The sequence below is a fragment of the Nansenia antarctica genome (genome assembly GCF_963989245.1).
Source record: "Nansenia antarctica genome assembly, chromosome: 9".
Classification (NCBI taxonomy): Eukaryota; Metazoa; Chordata; class Actinopteri; order Argentiniformes; family Microstomatidae; genus Nansenia; species Nansenia antarctica.
In genome coordinates this window covers 34,096,605-34,119,673 of record NC_137679.1, presented here as the reverse complement: position 1 = coordinate 34,119,673, position 23,069 = coordinate 34,096,605, and positions in this window count along the sequence as shown.

Genomic DNA, 23,069 nt, shown 5'->3' with positions numbered 1-23,069 from the left:
AGGAGGTCAACACTGATCTCTGCAACATCCTAGAAGGGATCAGAGGCACCACCATGAAGAAGTTGGAGAGAATGGGCAACCTCATCTATGCCTATGGAGTGGAACAGTTCGGAGTGGTCGAAGGCAAACGATCTACTCAGTCAATTCCCACCAAGTCCAGAAGGCAGACAGAAATAGACCGACTAGTCAAGGAGAGGAGGCAGCTGAAGAAGCATTGGAGGAAGGCCACAGAGGAGGAGAAGGAGGGAATAAACCTGCTGCAGGAAGAGATTAAGAGCAGGCTTGCAACACTGAGGAGAGCTGAAAACCTCCTGAAGAGGCGCAGAAGGAAGGAGCAAACAAGATCACGCTTCTACAAAGATCCTTTCAAATTTGTGAAGACTCTCTTCACAAAGGAGAAGAGCGGAAGTCTCTCAGTGGCAAAGGCCCACCTGGAAGAACATCAGAAAAAGGGCTGCACAGATGACCGACACCAGGAAGAGGTCACGCTCCCACCTGACATGCCACCAGTCAATCCACCAGAGCACGAACTAGATATCAGTCCACCCAGGTGGAGTGAAGTAGACAACACTGTGCGAAGAGCAAGGGCCGCGTCAGCTCCAGGTCCCAACGGAGTTCCATACAGGCTCTACAAAAACGCACCAGATGTCCTGAAATTCCTCTGGAAGCTGATGAAAGTTGTGTGGCAAAAGAAGGCGATACCAACGTCCTGGCGGAGAGCCGGAGGGATCCTTATCCCCAAGGAAAAGGACTCAACAGAAATCGGACAGTTCCGGCAGATCAGCCTTCTAAATGTCGAGGGAAAAATCTTCTTCAGCGTGGTCGCTCATAGGCTGGCAGGATACCTGCAAAGAAACAACCTGATTGACACGTCAATCCAGAAAGCAGGCATCTTATACCCCTTATACCCCTTATACCACCTTATACCCCTTATACCACCTTATACCACCTTATACCCCTTATACCACCTTATACCCCTTATACCACCTTATACCCCTTATACCACCTTATACCCCTTATACCCCTTATACCACCTTATACCCCTTATACCACCTTATACCCCTTATACCCCTTATACCCCTTATACCACCTTATACCACCTTATACCCCTTATACTCCTTATACCCCTTAGACTATAGGACATTAGACTATAGGACATTAGGCTATAGGACATTAGGTTATAGGACATTAGACTATAGGACATTAGGCTATAGGACATTAGACTATAGGACATTAGGCTATAGGACATTAGACTATAGGACATTAGACTATAGGACATTAGACTATAGGACATTAGACTATAGGACATTAGACTATAGGACATTAGACTATAGGACATTAGACTATAGGACATTAGGTTATAGGACATTAGGTTATAGGACATTAGACTATAGGACATTAGGCAGAGGCTGGAAAGGGTCTTCAGGTGGTGGCAGGTGGTCTGGTCGGTGGTCTGGTCGCCTCCTGTCTATATTCTTCGCCTCTTGCAGTTCCTCTTGGCTGGTGCTTCCGCACGTCCTTTAGACGCTCTGCCTGCAGTCCAGTCCATGAACGAGTCATTATCATGCCCATGGTGGGCAGGTTTGACACTCTGCTGGCTGCTGTGGCCCAGCTGAGGTCCTGCAGTCCAGTCCATGACGGAGTCAGGACCGTGTCCATGGCTGGAGGCAGGCAGGAAGGCTGGAGGGTGAAATACAAATACAATGTATTTAAATAAACTCTATTAATCAGTCAATGTTGATGATCTTCATGTGGCAAGTTATACAGTAGAGTAAAACAATGTGGCAGACACACTGGACTTAATGTGGAAGTGCTTACATCCAGTGTACAGTGCAGAGTCACTAGACACAACATATCATATGCATTCATGAGTCTAAATAATACAAATTCCATTATATTTATATAGTTTTAGCACCTTAAGACATGTACTCACCAGCAGCAGAGACTGTGGGGACAGCTGGGACAATGAATTTATATAAACTGAATCAATCAGTAAATGCTGATGAGCTTTATGTGGCAAGGCTACAGTACTGTATATATATATATATATATATATATATATATATATATATATATATATATATATATCAGTGGAGGCTCAGTGGAGGTGGAGGAGGCCTGGCCTCCCCAATCATTTGAGAGAAGAGAGAGTGATTTAAAAAAGCAATAATTATATTTATTTTATTTATTTATTTAACAAAAAACATATTTTAATATTAACATTATTTCCGTTTTGTTCATAAATCTGAAGTTTTCCATGGCTAAAACCCAATATTGCAATTGTAAAGCACCTACAGGCCAGAATCCCTATCCGTTTGTATTGAGGGAGGCCTCCCCCAGGAAAGTGGTTTCTCATAGAAGTCAATGTAATGCCATTTTTTTCATGGCAATAATATGTGATTGGCCAAATCACTGAAAATGGGTGGGCAGAGGAGGCCTGGCCTCACCATGCATTGAGTCCAGGGCTGAAAGATTGACATTTTGTTCATCCAATCACATGAAGCCATTGAGAATTCGCCAGTCACTTCAGTCAAAGAAACACTCGCCATACTGGCTACGAGTGTCCTATCAACTTGTCCTTTGCAGGACACGTCTAAAACACCCATGGCTATTATCCCTGAAAAACTAATTTGGCCAAACACTTTTGCTTAAAATGACCTCGGAAGTCGGCGAGATTCTGGCGCGATTTATACATCGAATAGGTAGACAACATTTAGGATTTATTGAACAGTTTTATTTTTTAATGTAGTCGATTTCGTTTTATTACAAGTCAATTTAATATTCTTCTATAAGAACAGGGAACATTCCATCGCGAGCAAGCGGAAAAAAATTGGCCTCCTCAATTCTGGAAGTCACCAGCCTCCACTGATATAGTGGACCTTTAAGAAACTCACCAGAAGCACGGAGTATAGGTCTGTTCAGATGGCCATGGGCCTGGTTCCCACTCTGCTGGCTGCTGTGGCCCAGCTGAGGTCCTGCAGTCCAGTCCATGACGGAGTCAGGACCGTGTCCATGGCTGGAGGCAGGCAGGAAGGCTGGAGGGTGAAATACAAATACAATGTATTTAAATAAACTCTATTAATCAGTCAATGTTGATGATCTTCATGTGGCAAGTTATACAGTAGAGTAAAACAATGTGGCAGACACACTGGACTTAATGTGGAAGTGCTTACACTGGCTCAGGTACTGTTATACAGTAGAGTAAAACAATGTGGCAGACACACTGGACTTAATGTGGAAGTGCTTACACTGGCTCAGGTACTGTAGCATGTGCATCTCACTGGATTTCGTTGTCTTGTGCTTGTAAATGGTAAATTGTAAATGGTAAATGCAACGTTGTCTTGTCTTGTTGACATTCAAGTTCTGTCATTGTTTGACATTCAAGTTCTGTCATCGTCCTGGGTAACCAGAACTCTGGGTCAGAGATCTGGTCAGATTGCTATCGTGACATCATCAGCAGCAACAGTCCTGTACTACATTACCCTACATGCTTTGCAATATCATATCTGGGTTGTTTGAGTGAAGTTTTATGAAGCAGTGTTCACTATGTGGCCACGTTGCAACGTTTTTTTTTTTTTGGGTGGGGCATTTGGCGCCCCCCGGGCATTTTTATTTTCATTTAAATAATTGTGTCTCTGATGAAATGAATTTTATGTCTCTATGAAAACATGTCTCAGCCTACTGTCTCTATTACGCTTCGCGACACTCGCCTCATGCGAACCTCCCCTCCCCTACTGTTGAGTGTGTGGGTGGTGATGAGGCAGTACTGGTGGCTTAATGTGGTTGTGGTGGGGGTGGCGCCCCTAAAAAATGTTTGGGTGGGGGGGCATCAAATCATACTCTCGCCTAGGGCACCTGAATGCCTAGGGGCGGCCCTGCTTGCTACCTCCACCCAGAGTGACACCACAATGTTTGACTGACTATTTAAATAGGTTTGATCCACTGTAAGATTTGACAGCTGAAGCGTTAATTTGCTCAATGGGATGAGCCAATTGCTGCCATCTCCTGTCCAATATCGGTAATACCGCTGAAAGCCTGAAACGAGTCTCCTTAATTAAACCTAGTTCGGAGATTAGCCTGGAACCACAGCAAAATGTATTCTGGTTGTCTAGATCCAGGTTGCTAAGACTAGCTGTGAGGCAAGAGATGACAATATTTCGTTAGAAAACTGTATAGAAGCTCTGTTTATTTAGTCATTTCATGTTGACAGTTACTTTTTACAAAAATCTGTATTTACAGAGTTAACCCATAAATTGACCCATTTTGATTTAGGCACACAAATACAATAAAGCTCAGTTCAAAAAGTTATTCATTTTTGATTAGATTAAATAAACCAACACAAAAAGAGATGCACATCTCAAGCTGTTCTGTAGAAGTTCATGGTATACCCTTCTGGTATACCCTTCTCCAATCGAAAGAAAAGCAGTCACTTGTGATTCATGCCTAACTCAAATCAAAAAAGTGCCATTTAAGTTAAAATCAAAGAAATCAAACAGTTGGCACTGTCTGCAAGTGTGAACAATGAAGAGCCTACCCAAAAATGCAGTGTGAGTTTGTGCAACCAACTACAGGTTCTGGATCAGTTTATCGTGTTAGTATGCAAACCTCAACCCTCTTGTTTTCAGCCCTGTGGGGCCTTTCACTATGCTTTACTGTACATGTATCTCTAGATGGATGAAACGATATGTTACACATGAACAGCCTAAAGATTGCCCAGTCATCAGGGGCGATGCTCTGCTGCTCTGTGTACTGTTGAAGGTGTATTGTACAAAGAACCTGGAATATGTAGCTAAACTATCCAGTCATCCAATTGAGAAAGAACCATTTAACACATAAAACCCAAGTGTGCGCAAGGGCTAGCACACTCCTCCTCTGCAGCATATTGTGGATAGGTACATTCATATTTCAATACTAAAGTGACATTCTTCTTACTCAAAGGCAAGAAATTAAACGTGACGTGTTATCGTCTAGCCAACTCTTATTTCACAGTAGAAACTATCCCATAAAATGACACATACATCAGTTGAGTTTACCCACTCATTATATAAACCTCTCCCCATTAATAAAAATCAGAACATTTTCATAAAACGATAGAGAGGAGCTTCTCCAAATTGAAGCTAATGAAAACCTACCTAAGGTCGACAATGGCTCAGGAGCGTCTCAATGGACTTGCATTAATGAGCATCAATCGTGAGGTTAATGTTTGAATATGTTTATTTGTACCTTGTTTTCTGATTTCTGTAAAAAAATATATAAAAGACAAATTGTCTTGAAACCATTGTTGTCCATATTTTGTTCTGTATGTAAAATTTAAATTTGAAAGCCTTTTTTTCATGTACATAGCAACTTTAATATATATCACCTTTGGTGTATGTACCTATATATTGTACCTTCACCAGATTTTTAAAAAGGTATATTTTTGTGGATTATTGCCAAGTTTACAAGGCATCGTCCTTTTTTTTGGTCATGTATTCACTGGGTAATATTTACTATTTTGTTAAGTATGCTGTACTCAAAATGGAAGCATTGGTAACCAGTTTTACAGAGTCAGTGGATGGTAAAAGTATGTTCTTAAAACGTGTAATGATAGTTCTATTTGGTCACGTGTCAATGTTTTCTTTTTGTAATGGAGAATTGATCCACTTGTGATGAAATGGTTTCAACTGAACTGTGATAGTTTACCTGACAACCATAGTGGTGAGATTTTGGCTTGGGTGCTTATTCTGGCAACTCAGTCAATTAATTCTCCACATACTGTGTAGGGTTTCATCTTAAAACAGTTATATCTTAAAGTCAGATAGATGGAAATAAAGCAGCTATATGTACCCTGAATATACACATGGTTAGTGCTTTTTTTTCTGTTTGATACATTGTTTATAAAATGTAAATGTTGTACATACATTATTACTTAAGTATGAAATAACAACAGATCATGAGAGTGAAATATATATTATACCCACAAATTGTATTTTGTTTTATTTTTCATCTGCTCCCGCTTAATATATAATAGTAAAAATAATTATGGAGGGCATTTTCAATGTAGGAGATCACTAGGAATACAATCCCAATGTTTTTATTAAGAGGGTGCAATTACTGAGGGCAAGTACATGTATTTTATGAGGACTCTTAAAGATACAGTTAGCAAGAAGCAGTTGGGGTGCTCATGACTTCAATCAAGAGTTCTGTAAACTAGACAGCCATGGTGAGTAGCTTACTGTAGCCTATTCTACATTTTTCATTCATATACCGGTAGTCTACACTTTCTTGTTCAGTTCTGATATGCAACTAGTATGTATACTGCACACTCATTGATATATATACATTCGTCTATAGGACATTAGGCTATAGGACATTCGTCTATAGGACATTAGGCTATAGGACATTAGGCTATAGGACATTCGTCTATAGGACATTAGGCTATAGGACATTAGGCTATAGGACATTAGGCTATAGGACATTAGGCTATAGGACATTCGTCTATAGGACATTAGACTATAGGACATTAGACTATAGGACATTAGACTATAGGACATTAGACTATAGGACATTAGACTATAGGACATTAGGTTATAGGACATTAGACTATAGGACATTAGGCTATAGGACATTCGTCTATAGGACATTAGGCTATAGGACATTAGGCTATAGGACAGGGGTGCCCAATACGTCGATCGCGATCGACCGGTCGATCGCAAAGGTAGTATGGGTAGATCGCATGGCATTGAAAAAAAAAAAAAAAAGTTCGAAAAAAAAAAGTTCGCCTATCATCCATCCTCACTACGGCTTTTGCCACTTGATTGACGTACAGGTAAGCCAGTCTGCGATCTGATCTTTTCACCTAACACACGGTTCACCACGCATGCGCAGTCAACAGCGCCAACTACAAAATACAAAATACCGGCGAGACTAATTAACTAGTTAGCCTTCCAATTTCTACTATTTACTACTAAAGAAAGGGTATACAAATGAGTGGGGAAGCTGGACCAAGTAAGAAACCAATAACGTATAACTTCCATCCAGAATGGGAGGAGGACTTTTACACGATGTGATATTGGAAGTGCGTCTGTCTGATCTGCAGATCTACGATGGCTGTTAGAAGGGAAATGTGGCAAAAGAGCGAAAACGTACAGCTGTAACGATACCTTCTTATCGCGTCAGTCACGTTCTTGTTAAACACAAGAAGTCATTCAAAGACGGCGAAATTGTGAAAAAAGCGTTTCTCGAGGCTGCAGATTGCCTTTTCGATGACAGATCCACAGTGGCTGATGACACCTTGCAGCCTGCCTACACCTTGCAACCAGCTCCTACAGCCCTGACTACTAGAAACTAGCTGCCTCCTCCCAGTGCCAGGTCTCCCACTAAGGTAGAGAAATGCATTTATTTCCTCCTTTCAAACTAGGGAACTACCTGTTTTGTATCTGGTTTACTTTTCTGTTTGTTGGATCAGTAGTTGGCTATGGTACTGCAGACTGGCTGTCAGTGTGTGAGTGAGAGAAAGTGAGTGTGTGTGTGTGTGTGTGTGTGTGTGTGTGTGTGTGTGTGTGTGTGTGTGTGTGTGTGTGTGTGTGTGTGTGTAAGAGAGTGAGAGAGAGAGAGGGAGAGAGAGAGGGAGAGAGAGGGGGAGAGAGAGGGAGGGTTTGTGCTATGGCTCCCTATGCAGACTGGCAAATGTGTGTGTGTGTGTGTGTGTGTGTGTGTGTGTGTGTGTGTGTGTGTGTGTGTGTGTGTGTGTGTGTGAATGTGTGTGACCGAGAATAGCAAAGAGGGAGGGTTTGTGATGGTCTTCTCCTGTGGCTGTGTGACAGAGAGAGGGAAAGTGTATTGTGAGTTTACTATGCAGGCTGGGAACAGTGTGTGTGTGTGTGTGTGTGTGTGTGTGTGTGTGTGTGTGTGTTTGTAGTACGTGCATGTACGTTTGCGATGTTGAAACTAGACTGGTAGATCTTGGCAGACTGGCTACTTGAAAAGTAGATCTTGGTTCCAAAAAGTGTGAGCACCCCTGCTATAGGACATTAGGTTATAGGACATTAGACTATAGGACATTAGACTATAGGACATTAGACTATAGGACATTAGACTATAGGACATTAGGTTATAGGACATTAGACTATAGGACATTAGACTATAGGACATTAGGCTATAGGACATTAGACTATAGGACATTAGACTATAGGACATTAGACTATAGGACATTAGACTATAGGACATTAGGCTATAGGACATTAGACTATAGGACATTAGGTTATAGGACATTAGGTTATAGGACATTAGACTATAGGACATTAGACTATAGGACATTAGGCTATAGGACATTAGACTATAGGACATTAGGTTATAGGACATTAGACTATAGGACATTAGGTTATAGGACATTAGACTATAGGACATTAGACTATAGGACATTAGACTATAGGACATTAGGTTATAGGACATTAGACTATAGGACATTAGACTATAGGACATTAGACTATAGGACATTAGACTATAGGACATTAGACTATAGGACATTAGGCTATAGGACATTAGGCTATAGGACATTAGACTATAGGACATTAGACTATAGGACATTAGACTATAGGACATTAGACTATAGGACATTATACTATAGGACATTAGGCTATAGGACATTAGGTTATAGGACATTAGGTTATAGGACATTAGACTATAGGACATTAGGTTATAGGACATTAGACTATAGGACATTAGGTTATAGGACATTAGACTATAGGACATTAGGTTATAGGACATTAGGCTATAGGACATTAGACTATAGGACATTAGACTATAGGACATTAGGTTATAGGACATTAGACTATAGGACATTAGGTTATAGGACATTAGACTATAGGACATTAGGTTATAGGACATTAGGCTATAGGACATTAGACTATAGGACATTAGGTTATAGGACATTAGGCTATAGGACATTAGACTATAGGACATTAGACTATAGGACATTAGACTATAGGACATTAGGTTATAGGACATTAGGTTATAGGACATTAGGCTATAGGACATTAGACTATAGGACATTAGACTATAGGACATTAGACTATAGGACATTAGACTATAGGACATTAGACTATAGGACATTAGGCTATAGGACATTAGACTATAGGGCATTAGACTATAGGACATTAGGTTATATGACATTAGGTTATAGGACATTAGACTATAGGACATTAGACTATAGGACATTAGACTATAGGACATTAGACTATAGGACATTAGACTATAGGACATTAGGTTATAGGACATTAGACTATAGGACATTAGGTTATAGGACATTAGACTATAGGACATTAGGTTATAGGACATTAGACTATAGGACATTAGGTTATAGGACATTAGACTATAGGACATTAGACTATAGGACATTAGACTATAGGACATTAGGTTATAGGACATTAGACTATAGGACATTAGACTATAGGACATTAGACTATAGGACATTAGGTTATAGGACAATAGACTATAGGACATTAGGTTATAGGACATTAGACTATAGGACATTAGGTTATAGGACATTAGACTATAGGACATTAGACTATAGGACATTAGACTATAGGACATTAGTCTATAGGACATTAGGTTATAGGACATTAGACTATAGGACATTAGGTTATAGGACATTAGACTATAGGACATTAGACTATAGGACATTAGACTTTAGGACATTAGGTTATAGGACATTAGACTATAGGACATTAGACTATAGGACATTAGACTATAGGACATTAGGTTATAGGACATTAGACTATAGGACATTAGACTATAGGACATTAGACTATAGGACATTAGGTTATAGGACATTAGACTATAGGACATTAGACTATAGGACATTAGACTATAGGACATTAGACTATAGGACATTAGACTATAGGACATTAGACTATAGGACATTAGACTATAGGACATTAGGTTATAGGACATTAGGTTATAGGACATTAGACTATAGGACATTAGACTATAGGACATTAGACTATAGGACATTAGACTATAGGACATTAGACTATAGGACATTAGACTATAGGACATTAGGCTATAGGACATTAGACTATAGGACATTAGACTATAGGACATTAGACTATAGGACATTAGACTATAGGACATTAGACTATATGACATTAGGTTATAGGACATTAGGTTATAGGACATTAGACTATAGGACATTAGACTATAGGACATTAGACTATAGGACATTAGACTATAGGACATTAGGTTATAGGACATTAGACTATAGGACATTAGACTATAGGACATTAGACTATAGGACATTAGACTATAGGACATTAGACTATAGGACATTAGGTTATAGGACATTAGTTTATAGGACATTAGACTATAGGACATTAGACTATAGGACATTAGACTATAGGACATTAGACTATAGGACATTAGACTATAGGACATTAGACTATAGGACATTAGACTATAGGACATTAGGCTATAGGACATTAGACTATAGGACATTAGGTTATAGGACATTAGACTATAGGACATTAGGTTATAGGACATTAGACTATAGGACATTAGGTTATAGGACATTAGACTATAGGACATTAGACTATAGGACATTAGACTATAGGACATTAGACTATAGGACATTAGACTATAGGACATTAGGCTATAGGACATTAGACTATAGGACATTAGGTTATAGGACATTAGACTATAGGACATTAGGTTATAGGACATTAGACTATAGGACATTAGACTATAGGACATTAGACTATAGGACATTAGGTTATAGGACATTAGGTTATAGGACATTAGACTATAGGACATTAGACTATAGGACATTAGACTATAGGACATTAGACTATAGGACATTAGACTATAGGACATTAGACTATAGGACATTAGACTATAGGACATTAGGCTATAGGACATTAGACTATAGGACATTAGACTATAGGACATTAGGCTATAGGACATTAGACTATAGGACATTAGACTATAGGACATTAGGTTATAGGACATTAGGTTATAGGACATTAGACTATAGGACATTAGACTATAGGACATTAGACTATAGGACATTAGACTATAGGACATTAGGTTATAGGACATTAGACTATAGGACATTAGGTTATAGGACATTAGACTATAGGACATTAGACTATAGGACATTAGACTATAGGACATTAGGTTATAGGACATTAGACTATAGGACATTAGACTATAGGACATTAGACTATAGGACATTAGGTTATAGGACATTAGACTATAGGACATTAGACTATAGGACATTAGACTATAGGACATTAGGTTATAGGACATTAGACTATAGGACATTAGACTATAGGACATTAGACTATAGGACATTAGGTTATAGGACATTAGGTTATAGGACATTATACTATAGGACATTAGACTATAGGACATTAGACTATAGGACATTAGACTATAGGACATTAGACTATAGGACATTAGACTATAGGACATTAGACTATAGGACATTAGACTATAGGACATTAGGTTATAGGACATTAGGTTATAGGACATTAGACTATAGGACATTAGACTATAGGACATTAGACTATAGGACATTAGACTATAGGACATTAGACTATAGGACATTAGACTATAGGACATTAGGCTATAGGACATTAGACTATAGGACATTAGACTATAGGACATTAGACTATAGGACATTAGACTATAGGACATTAGACTATATGACATTAGGTTATAGGACATTAGGTTATAGGACATTAGACTATAGGACATTAGACTATAGGACATTAGACTATAGGACATTAGACTATAGGACATTAGGTTATAGGACATTAGACTATAGGACATTAGACTATAGGACATTAGACTATAGGACATTAGACTATAGGACATTAGACTATAGGACATTAGGTTATAGGACATTAGGTTATAGGACATTAGACTATAGGACATTAGACTATAGGACATTAGACTATAGGACATTAGACTATAGGACATTAGACTATAGGACATTAGGCTATAGGACATTAGACTATAGGACATTAGGTTATAGGACATTAGACTATAGGACATTAGACTATAGGACATTAGGCTATAGGACATTAGACTATAGGACATTAGGTTATAGGACATTAGGTTATAGGACATTAGACTATAGGACATTAGACTATAGGACATTAGGCTATAGGACATTAGACTATAGGACATTAGGTTATAGGACATTAGACTATAGGACATTAGGTTATAGGACATGAGACTATAGGACATTAGACTATAGGACATTAGACTATAGGACATTAGGTTATAGGACATTAGACTATAGGACATTAGACTATAGGACATTAGACTATAGGACATTAGACTATAGGACATTAGACTATAGGACATTAGACTATAGGACATTAGACTATAGGACATTAGGTTATAGGACATTAGGTTATAGGACATTAGACTATAGGACATTAGACTATAGGACATTAGACTATAGGACATTAGACTATAGGACATTAGACTATAGGACATTAGGCTATAGGACATTAGACTATAGGACATTAGGTTATAGGACATTAGACTATAGGACATTAGGTTATAGGACATTAGACTATAGGACATTAGGTTATAGGACATTAGACTATAGGACATTAGGCTATAGGACATTAGACTATAGGACATTAGACTATAGGACATTAGACTATAGGACATTAGGCTATAGGACATTAGACTATAGGACATTAGGTTATAGGACATTAGACTATAGGACATTAGGTTATAGGACATTAGACTATAGGACATTAGACTATAGGACATTAGACTATAGGACATTAGACTATAGGACATTAGGCTATAGGACATTAGGCTATAGGACATTAGACTATAGGACATTAGACTATAGGACATTAGACTATAGGACATTAGACTATAGGACATTAGACTATAGGACATTAGGCTATAGGACATTAGGTTATAGGACATTAGGTTATAGGACATTAGACTATAGGACATTAGGTTATAGGACATTAGACTATAGGACATTAGGTTATAGGACATTAGACTATAGGACATTAGGTTATAGGACATTAGGCTATAGGACATTAGACTATAGGACATTAGACTATAGGACATTAGGTTATAGGACATTAGACTATAGGACATTAGGTTATAGGACATTAGACTATAGGACATTAGGTTATAGGACATTAGGCTATAGGACATTAGACTATAGGACATTAGGTTATAGGACATTAGGCTATAGGACATTAGACTATAGGACATTAGACTATAGGACATTAGACTATAGGACATTAGGTTATAGGACATTAGGTTATAGGACATTAGGCTATAGGACATTAGACTATAGGACATTAGACTATAGGACATTAGACTATAGGACATTAGACTATAGGACATTAGACTATAGGACATTAGGCTATAGGACATTAGACTATAGGGCATTAGACTATAGGACATTAGGTTATAGGACATTAGGTTATAGGACATTAGACTATAGGACATTAGACTATAGGACATTAGACTATAGGACATTAGACTATAGGACATTAGACTATAGGACATTAGGTTATAGGACATTAGACTATAGGACATTAGGTTATAGGACATTAGACTATAGGACATTAGGTTATAGGACATTAGACTATAGGACATTAGGTTATAGGACATTAGACTATAGGACATTAGACTATAGGACATTAGACTATAGGACATTAGGTTATAGGACATTAGACTATAGGACATTAGACTATAGGACATTAGACTATAGGACATTAGGTTATAGGACAATAGACTATAGGACATTAGGTTATAGGACATTAGACTATAGGACATTAGGTTATAGGACATTAGACTATAGGACATTAGACTATAGGACATTAGACTATAGGACATTAGACTATAGGACATTAGGTTATAGGACATTAGACTATAGGACATTAGGTTATAGGACATTAGACTATAGGACATTAGACTATAGGACATTAGACTTTAGGACATTAGGTTATAGGACATTAGACTATAGGACATTAGACTATAGGACATTAGACTATAGGACATTAGGTTATAGGACATTAGACTATAGGACATTAGACTATAGGACATTAGACTATAGGACATTAGACTATAGGACATTAGGTTATAGGACATTAGGTTATAGGACATTAGACTATAGGACATTAGACTATAGGACATTAGACTATAGGACATTAGACTATAGGACATTAGACTATAGGACATTAGGCTATAGGACATTAGACTATAGGACATTAGACTATAGGACATTAGACTATAGGACATTAGACTATAGGACATTAGACTATATGACATTAGGTTATAGGACATTAGGTTATAGGACATTAGACTATAGGACATTAGACTATAGGACATTAGACTATAGGACATTAGACTATAGGACATTAGGTTATAGGACATTAGACTATAGGACATTAGACTATAGGACATTAGACTATAGGACATTAGACTATAGGACATTAGACTATAGGACATTAGGTTATAGGACATTAGGTTATAGGACATTAGACTATAGGACATTAGACTATAGGACATTAGACTATAGGACATTAGACTATAGGACATTAGACTATAGGACATTAGGCTATAGGACATTAGACTATAGGACATTAGACTATAGGACATTAGACTATAGGACATTAGGTTATAGGACATTAGACTATAGGACATTAGGTTATAGGACATTAGACTATAGGACATTAGGCTATAGGACATTAGACTATAGGACATTAGACTATAGGACATTAGACTATAGGACATTAGGCTATAGGACATTAGACTATAGGACATTAGGTTATAGGACATTAGACTATAGGACATTAGGTTATAGGACATTAGACTATAGGACATTAGACTATAGGACATTAGACTATAGGACATTAGGTTATAGGACATTAGGTTATAGGACATTAGACTATAGGACATTAGACTATAGGACATTAGGTTATAGGACATTAGACTATAGGACATTAGACTATAGGACATTAGGCTATAGGACATTAGACTATAGGACATTAGACTATAGGACATTAGACTATAGGACATTAGGCTATAGGACATTAGACTATAGGACATTAGGTTATAGGACATTAGGTTATAGGACATTAGACTATAGGACATTAGACTATAGGACATTAGGCTATAGGACATTAGACTATAGGACATTAGGTTATAGGACATTAGACTATAGGACATTAGGTTATAGGACATGAGACTATAGGACATTAGACTATAGGACATTAGACTATAGGACATTAGGTTATAGGACATTAGACTATAGGACATTAGACTATAGGACATTAGACTATAGGACATTAGACTATAGGACATTAGACTATAGGACATTAGGCTATAGGACATTAGGCTATAGGACATTAGACTATAGGACATTAGACTATAGGACATTAGGTTATAGGACATTAGGTTATAGGACATTAGACTATAGGACATTAGACTATAGGACATTAGACTATAGGACATTAGACTATAGGACATTAGACTATAGGACATTAGGCTATAGGACATTAGACTATAGGACATTAGACTATAGGACATTAGACTATAGGACATTAGACTATAGGACATTAGACTATATGACATTAGGTTATAGGACATTAGGTTATAGGACATTAGACTATAGGACATTAGACTATAGGACATTAGACTATAGGACATTAGACTATAGGACATTAGGTTATAGGACATTAGACTATAGGACATTAGACTATAGGACATTAGACTATAGGACATTAGACTATAGGACATTAGACTATAGGACATTAGGCTATAGGACATTAGGTTATAGGACATTAGGTTATAGGACATTAGACTATAGGACATTAGGTTATAGGACATTAGACTATAGGACATTAGGTTATAGGACATTAGACTATAGGACATTAGGTTATAGGACATTAGGCTATAGGACATTAGACTATAGGACATTAGACTATAGGACATTAGGTTATAGGACATTAGACTATAGGACATTAGGTTATAGGACATTAGACTATAGGACATTAGGTTATAGGACATTAGGCTATAGGACATTAGACTATAGGACATTAGGTTATAGGACATTAGGCTATAGGACATTAGACTATAGGACATTAGACTATAGGACATTAGACTATAGGACATTAGGTTATAGGACATTAGGTTATAGGACATTAGGCTATAGGACATTAGACTATAGGACATTAGACTATAGGACATTAGACTATAGGACATTAGACTATAGGACATTAGACTATAGGACATTAGGCTATAGGACATTAGACTATAGGGCATTAGACTATAGGACATTAGGTTATAGGACATTAGGTTATAGGACATTAGACTATAGGACATTAGACTATAGGACATTAGACTATAGGACATTAGACTATAGGACATTAGACTATAGGACATTAGGTTATAGGACATTAGACTATAGGACATTAGGTTATAGGACATTAGACTATAGGACATTAGGTTATAGGACATTAGACTATAGGACATTAGGTTATAGGACATTAGACTATAGGACATTAGACTATAGGACATTAGACTATAGGACATTAGGTTATAGGACATTAGACTATAGGACATTAGACTATAGGACATTAGACTATAGGACATTAGGTTATAGGACAATAGACTATAGGACATTAGGTTATAGGACATTAGACTATAGGACATTAGGTTATAGGACATTAGACTATAGGACATTAGACTATAGGACATTAGACTATAGGACATTAGACTATAGGACATTAGGTTATAGGACATTAGACTATAGGACATTAGGTTATAGGACATTAGACTATAGGACATTAGACTATAGGACATTAGACTTTAGGACATTAGGTTATAGGACATTAGACTATAGGACATTAGACTATAGGACATTAGACTATAGGACATTAGGTTATAGGACATTAGACTATAGGACATTAGACTATAGGACATTAGACTATAGGACATTAGACTATAGGACATTAGGTTATAGGACATTAGGTTATAGTACATTAGACTATAGGACATTAGACTATAGGACATTAGACTATAGGACATTAGACTATAGGACATTAGACTATAGGACATTAGACTATAGGACATTAGGCTATAGGACATTAGACTATAGGACATTAGACTATAGGACATTAGACTATAGGACATTAGACTATAGGACATTAGACTATATGACATTAGGTTATAGGACATTAGGTTATAGGACATTAGACTATAGGACATTAGACTATAGGACATTAGACTATAGGACATTAGACTATAGGACATTAGGTTATAGGACATTAGACTATAGGACATTAGACTATAGGACATTAGACTATAGGACATTAGACTATAGGACATTAGACTATAGGACATTAGGTTATAGGACATTAGGTTATAGGACATTAGACTATAGGACATTAGACTATAGGACATTAGACTATAGGACATTAGACTATAGGACATTAGACTATAGGACATTAGGCTATAGGACATTAGACTATAGGACATTAGGTTATAGGACATTAGACTATAGGACATTAGGTTATAGGACATTAGACTATAGGACATTAGGTTATAGGACATTAGACTATAGGACATTAGGCTATAGGACATTAGACTATAGGACATTAGACTATAGGACATTAGACTATAGGACATTAGGCTATAGGACATTAGACTATAGGACATTAGGTTATAGGACATTAGACTATAGGACATTAGGTTATAGGACATTAGACTATAGGACATTAGACTATAGGACATTAGACTATAGGACATTAGGTTATAGGACATTAGGTTATAGGACATTAGACTATAGGACATTAGACTATAGGACATTAGGTTATAGGACATTAGACTATAGGACATTAGACTATAGGACATTAGGCTATAGGACATTAGACTATAGGACATTAGACTATAGGACATTAGACTATAGGACATTAGGCTATAGGACATTAGACTATAGGACATTAGGTTATAGGACATTAGGTTATAGGACATTAGACTATAGGACATTAGACTATAGGACATTAGGCTATAGGACATTAGACTATAGGACATTAGGTTATAGGACATTAGACTATAGGACATTAGGTTATAGGACATGAGACTATAGGACATTAGACTATAGGACATTAGACTATAGGACATTAGGTTATAGGACATTAGACTATAGGACATTAGACTATAGGACATTAGACTATAGGACATTAGACTATAGGACATTAGACTATAGGACATTAGGCTATAGGACATTAGGCTATAGGACATTAGACTATAGGACATTAGACTATAGGACATTAGGTTATAGGACATTAGGTTATAGGACATTAGACTATAGGACATTAGACTATAGGACATTAGACTATAGGACATTAGACTATAGGACATTAGACTATAGGACATTAGGCTATAGGACATTAGACTATAGGACATTAGACTATAGGACATTAGACTATAGGACATTAGACTATAGGACATTAGACTATATGACATTAGGTTATAGGACATTAGGTTATAGGACATTAGACTATAGGACATTAGACTATAGGACATTAGACTATAGGACATTAGACTATAGGACATTAGGTTATAGGACATTAGACTATAGGACATTAGACTATAGGACATTAGACTATAGGACATTAGACTATAGTGTAGTGACCGCTCGCTAGCAAGCAGAGTATTCGTAATTCACGGCGTTCCAGCCTTGTATAAAGCACTGTTGATATGTTTGTGTTTACTCAATCACCCAGGATGCTTAGCGGGTGATATGACGGGATATAAGTGGGACAGAGAGGAATGAAAGTTTGTTGTTGTCAGTACGCATGCAGAGAGTGAGAATAAAGCACATGATTGTTTTTCTACCGGCAAACCGACTACATCGTCCTGTTATTGCCGTCACTCCTACATTGGTGACCCTGATATTCTCTCGAACGTTTTCGGAGATCATTGAAACATGACAACAAACGCAGTTTCACTCAAGCTGCCCGTTTTTTGGGAACAAAATGCCATTGCATGGTTTGCACAAGCTGAAGCTCAATTCGCCCTCAGGGATATTACCGTGGATAATACCAAATACTACTACGTGGTAGCAGCTCTAACCAATTCAACGGCAGCGAGAGTGGTGAGTCTTATTGAAAACCCACCAGCACAGCACAAATATGTTACCTTGAAGGCGCACCTCATCGATACTTTTTGTCTGTCTGAATCTGAACGTGCACGCCAGCTCCTCTCTCTCCCTGGGCTCGGTGACACAAAACCCTCTGAACTGATGGACCACATGCTAGCTCTGCTGGGCGACCATCAGCCGTGTTTTCTTTTTAAAGAGCTTTTTCTGCAACAGTTACCAGACCAGGTTCGTTTTTCAATGGCTAATTCCATCAAAACAGACTTTCGTCAGCTAGCCAAGGAAGCGGATATATTTTTCTCAGCTGGGAAGAAGTGTTTTACAGCCACCATGGATGAGTTTGGGTTCCAACCACTGTCCATCTCCGCTACTGCTGTGGCCCGACGGGTGAGGCCGTCGGGGTTGTGCTTTTACCATATGAAATTCGGGGACAAAGCTAAGAAGTGCCTGCCACCATGCAACTTCAGTGTGTCGGGAAACGCACAGGCCGCCACTCATTAGCAGCTGTGGGTGCCGGCCATTCTGCAGGCTTGCTGTACGTCACTGACTCCCTCTCCGGCCGCCGTTTTCTGTGTGACACAGGTGCCCAGGTGAGCGTGCTGCCTGTATCGGCAATAGACATTAAAACAGCGAAACGAGGACCCTCCCTTGAGGCTGCCAATGGCAGTGCTATCGCTACCTTCGGCAAGCGCACTGTGGGTTTGTGTTTTGCTGACCAGCGTTTTACCTGGAGTTTTGTGTTGGCCAAAGTGTCTACTCCCCTCTTAGGCGCTGACTTTCTCTGCGCTAACAGCCTCCTGGTGGACGTGGGGAACCGCCGACTCGTCAACGCTGAGACATTCGGCTCCTTGTCATGTGAGCGCAGTGACGCAGCCACAATGAAGCTGTCCAGTGCTGTCTCGCCGGCTGACGATTTCTCTCCTCTTCTATTGGAGTTCTCAGACATCACAACACCTACCTTCTCGGCTGCTACCACCAAACACGGCGTCATGCATTACATCTCCACGGAAGGCCCACCAGTGCATGCCAGGGCCCGTCGCCTCGACCCACACAAGCTCACCATCGCGAAAGAGGAGTTTGCAGCCATGGAGGCACTTGGCATCATTCGCCGTTCTGACAGTCCTTGGGCCTCGCCTCTCCATCTCGTTCCCAAGTCCAACGGAGGCTGGCGTCCGTGCGGCGACTACCGGCGTCTAAATGATGTCACCACACCTGACCGTTACCCCGTTCCACACATTCAAGACTTTTCGGCCCATCTAGCGGGCGCGTCTATTTTTTCTAAAGTGGATTTGGTACGGGGATACCACCAGGTGCCAGTTAGCCCTCAGGACGTCCCCAAGACAGCGGTTATAACACCATTCGGACTTTTTGAGTTTTTGAGGATGCCGTTTGGCCTCAAGAATGCTGCCCAGACCTTTCAGAGGTTGATGGACGCCATTAGGGCTGCAACGATTAGTCGACTAGTCACGACTAATCGATTACGGAAATTCGTCGACGCGAATTGTTGTTGTCGACTAATCGCATAAAAAAATTATATTTAAAAGAACGTTTTTTTTTTTTTTTTTTTTGAAACGGGAGCCATGCAAGAATCAGCTGGGGAAGTTTTAGCTAACGTTGTTAGCCAACTGGCTAACGTTATATTGTTAGGGTCGTAATGTTTATGTTAGCTTTACTGTTACATGTTGGAAAACAACGTCTCATGGACAGGGCTGTACATGCTATGAGCGTTTGTGCTATTAATTTATTTGCCCTGTGGCACGCATGTGACAGACAGAGGCGCTTGTATGTAACGTTACGTAGCAGGGGTTTTCCATGTTGAAGCCAGGAGAACGCGAGATGAAATGAAGTGAGGGGTGGTCGCTATTAAAATACCAGGTAGTCATGGTGGATGATCATGAATGATGCTTGATAAGTGAATGCTATTTCAATTATGTTGAGTCCACCAGCGAGCTGTCTGTAAGATAAACAGCGCCAAGCGTAGCCTACTAACGTGAGCTGTCTGTAGTCTAGCCAGCAATGCTAGCTAGCCAGTCAACTAGCTCTGTGAGCAGCTGTAGCTTGGCGTAACGTTAGGTTAGATAGCTAGTTAAGCCGGATTTATGCTTCTGCGTCGCCATTTACGCGCAGCGAAAAGCCACACGACTAATCGCGACTAATCGAAAAAATAATCGACAGATTAGTCGACTACCAAAATAATCGTTAGTTGCAGCCCTAGACGCCATGCTGGGCAACCTCCCTTTTGTGTTTGTCTACCTAGACGATATCCTGGTAGCTAGCACGTCCAAGGCAGAGCACCTATCCCACCTCCGTCTCCTCTTCAGTCGCCTCCGGGAACATGGATTAATCATCAACCCAGCAAAGTGCCAGTTTGGACTGCCTGCCATGGATTTCCTCGGCCATCACATCACTACTGCTGGGGCGGTCCCGCTGCCATCAAAGGTGGACGCTGTGCTGCAGCTCCCACGCCCTACCAGCATTAGAGCTTTACAGGAGTTCCTGGGGATGGTGAATTTCTACCATCGATTCATCCCCCAGGCTGCCCACCTAATGCGACCCCTGTATGGGGCTCTCAAGGACAAGACCCCTAAGCACATCATCGCATGGTCCGACGAAATGTCAAAGGCATTCTCAGACACCAAGGAAGCCCTCGCGAGCGCGACCATGCTGACTCACCCCGTGCCTGAAGCTTCCGTGGCCTTGACAACTGATGCCTCAGATTATGCCGTTGGAGGCGTTTACGAACAGCTGGTCAAGGGGGTTTGGCAACCCCTGGCATTTTTCAGCCGACAACTCCGCTCCAGTGAGCAAAAATACAGCACCTTTGACCGAGAGCTCCTCGCTCTGTACTTGGCAGTCAGGCACTTCCGTTTCCTGCTGGAGGCTCGTCCATTCACAGTTTTTGTGGACCACAAACCCTTGATTTTTGCCATGGCTAAGGTGTCGGAGCCGTGGTCTGCCAGGCAGCAGCGTCATCTGGCTTATATCTCCGAGTTCACTACAGACATTCGGCATGTGGCGGGGAAGGACAACCCCGTAGCTGACTGCCTCTCTCGTGCCACTATCGGGGCTGTCCACCTCGGCATCGACTACGCCCATATGGCTGCGGATCAGGTTTCGGACCCAGACATCCAGGCATGCAGGACTAAAGTTTCTGGCCTCCAGTTGGCGGACATCCCCTTCAGTGACGACGGCACAACGCTGCTTTGTGACGTGTCCATGGAGCAGCCGCGCCCCGTGGTTCCACATGCATGGAGACGGCAAGTTTTCGAGTCCATACATGGCCTCTCACACCCAGGCAGGAAACCTTCGCAGCGCCTGATTGCGGCGAAATTCGTCTGGCCCAGGATGAAGGTTGACATTGGTGGGTGGGTCAGGACCTGCGTGCCATGCCAACGTGCGATGGTCCATCGTCATGTTAAGGCCCCGCTGGAGCGGTTCACGGTCCCGGAAAGACGCTTCGACCACGTCAACATTGATCTGGTGGGTCCCCTTCCCGCCTCCAGGGGGTACACTCACCTTCTGACGATGGTGGACAGGACCACCCGTTGGCCAGAGGCCGTCCCACTGACGGAGACTACCACAGCTGAGGTGGCCCGCGCATTCATCAGCACCTGGGTCTCCCGGTTTGGGGTCCCCTCAGACCTTTCCTCTGATCGGGGGGCCCAGTTCACTTCTGGCTTATGGACTTCCATTACTCAGCAGCTGGGTGTCTCCCTCCACCGCACTACGGCTTACCACCCACAGGCCAATGGCCTGTGTGAACGTTTTCACCGGTCCATGAAGGCTGCCCTTAAAGCCGATCTCCGGGGCGACGGCTGGGTCGACAGGCTTCCTTGGGTGATGCTGGGACTCCGTACTGCACCTAAGGAGGACCTCCTTTCGTCCTCTGCTGAGCTGGTGTACGGCCAACCCCTCCGGGTTCCGGGGGATTTCCTCC